Genomic DNA, 2,406 nt, shown 5'->3' on the forward strand with positions numbered 1-2,406 from the left:
ATCTGCCTAAATAGAAATACCTGCAGTGGAGCAGTCTGCATCCATGGTAGCCACTTTGGGCAATGCCAATTAAATCAGTATTTGCAATATATGGCATGATACCCAATCCAAAAGTACATACCTAAAGCGGTTCAGAAGAAGGGCTGTTGTGATTTAACTGGGCAGGCAGCTGAACACCATGCAGTCGTTTGCTCGCTCCCCTGCCCGCAGTGGGATAGGGGAGAGAATTGGGAAAAAAACCAAAACAAAACTGTGGGATGAGACAAAGACAGTTTAATAGGAGAGCAGAGGAAGATAAAATAATGATGATAATAATAACAACAACAACAACAACAAGAAAACATGCAAAACAAGTGATGCACAATGCAATTGCTCACCACCCGCTGGCTGATGCCTAGCCCATCCCCGAGCAGCAATCGCTGCCCCCCAGCAGATTCCCTCCAGTTTCTATACTGAGCATGACGTCATATGGTATGGAACAGGCTTTTGGCCAGGTTGGGTCAGCCCCCCTGGCTGTGCTCCCTCCCAGCTTCTTGTGCAGCTGGCAGAGCATGGGAAGCTGAAAACTCCTTGACTAAGAGAAATACTACTTAAGTAAACCATCAGTGTGCTTTCAGCATTATTCTCATCCTAAATCCAAACCACGGCACTGTGCCACCTACTAGGAAGAAAATTAACTCTATCTCAGCCGAAACCAAGAGGCTTGGGTACTATCAACTTCATTGCTAAAAGAGAGGGATTTTGAGGGAACTTCAGAGTTCCAGGTTCCTGTAGAAGATTTCAGGCCTCCAAGAAAGGAGCTGAAGATTACAGTTTTCAACTAGCCTAGCCTTTAGATCACTTCACGTGTGAGGGATCTGCTCCCCCATTTCAGTCATTGGCACCCAAAAAACTCACCTGCTTTGCCTTCCTCTCCTCCCAAAGCCTGACCAAGTGATGGGAGGAAAGGCAGCAAAAAGAGTGTAGGCCTCTGTGAATTAGCTGGGGTCTGGCACTTGGAGGGCCATGGTGTCATTCCCTTGTACGCCCCATAAAGAATCAAGCTGGGAAGTGAGTCTGCAAGTCTGACTCAACAAGGTCCATGGACAGGCAAGGCTGTGTCTCTGGCTGTGTCTGGAGACCCGTACACCTACAGTACAGATCAAGCTGGGTGAAAGTGGGCATAAATGATCTCCAGGGCCCATGGACAGAGGTGGGGGTGGAAGCCACAGGTAATGCTGGTCAGGGCTGTGAAGGTCTATGGATGCTCTCAGGGCCCTAACAATACCACTATGGGATCCCACCTGCCAGTGCCCTCAGTAGGCCAAATTCTTGTTCCCTGATGTGCAGGGTCTGCTCTCTGCTACTCTCCTTCCCCATGTGCCTGGGGATCTGGAGACCACAATCTCATGGCCACTACAGCCTTCAGGTCTTCACATGCCTGACCAGCTCTTCCTCTTTTGGGAGTACCAGACCCAGGAGAGAAGAGGAGTGGGTGGCCCATTTAGAAGCTGACCAACACACAAGCCAACATCTAGCTTGTAACATGTCCCAGAGAGACCCTCCATATATGAGATGCCCTGACATCACACAAGGCTAACCCACTTCTCATCTCCCCTGTCAGTCACTCCTCAAGACCCTGTATCTCCATTATGAGAAAAGCTGTGGAACCTCTACTTCCCTACCTCAGCTCTTATTCCTCTGATGTCACAGCTCTGTGATGGCACACGAGGTTCCTGCTCTCTGTGCCCCAGGCTGTGGGCTTAGTGCCCATTTGGGTTGCAGCACCTCAGATGTGGCACCAGGGCCAAGGGCAGACTTGTCACATGGAAACCTGGTGCCCAGAGATGGGACCCCGTGTGTGGAAAGGCTTGGCTTCCCAGCAGAGGCATGCTGGAGTGGGTGGCAGGTGGTGCCATAATGATGGATGAGGTTCCCACACCGAGAGCAAAAGCTGCAGTCCCCAAGGGCAGAGAGAAAGAGGCCTGGGCTGTACAGCCCTGGCAGGGGAGGGCTTTGCTGTCCCAGGTGACTCTGCAGCAGCGTGGGGCCTGTGCCAGAGGTGGAGCTGATCTGCAAGAAGGACAAGGTGGTGCTGAGAAAGTCCCTGGGGGAGGACAGACTGTGATCCAGCAACACTGACCAGCTGACCAGCTAGATACCAGCTCTGCAGCGAAGGACCTTCATATCCTGGAGGACAACGAGCTGAGCATGAGCCAGCAGTGCACCCCCATGGCAAAGGCCAACAGCCTCCTGGGCTGCATTAGGAAAAGCATTGCTGGCAGAAGGAGGGAGGTGACCCTTGCCCTCCACTCAGCACTGGTGAGGCCCCATCTGGAGTGCTGTGTCCAGTGCTGGGCTCCTCACTACAATAAAGTTGTTGACCTACGAAAGCAAGTCCAGCAAAGGGCCATAAAGCTGGTTTAA

The sequence above is a fragment of the Nipponia nippon genome, unplaced genomic scaffold (genome assembly GCF_047370975.1).
Source record: "Nipponia nippon isolate SJK-2023a ecotype South Korea unplaced genomic scaffold, ASM4737097v1 scaffold_55, whole genome shotgun sequence".
Taxonomy (NCBI): Eukaryota; Metazoa; Chordata; class Aves; order Pelecaniformes; family Threskiornithidae; genus Nipponia; species Nipponia nippon.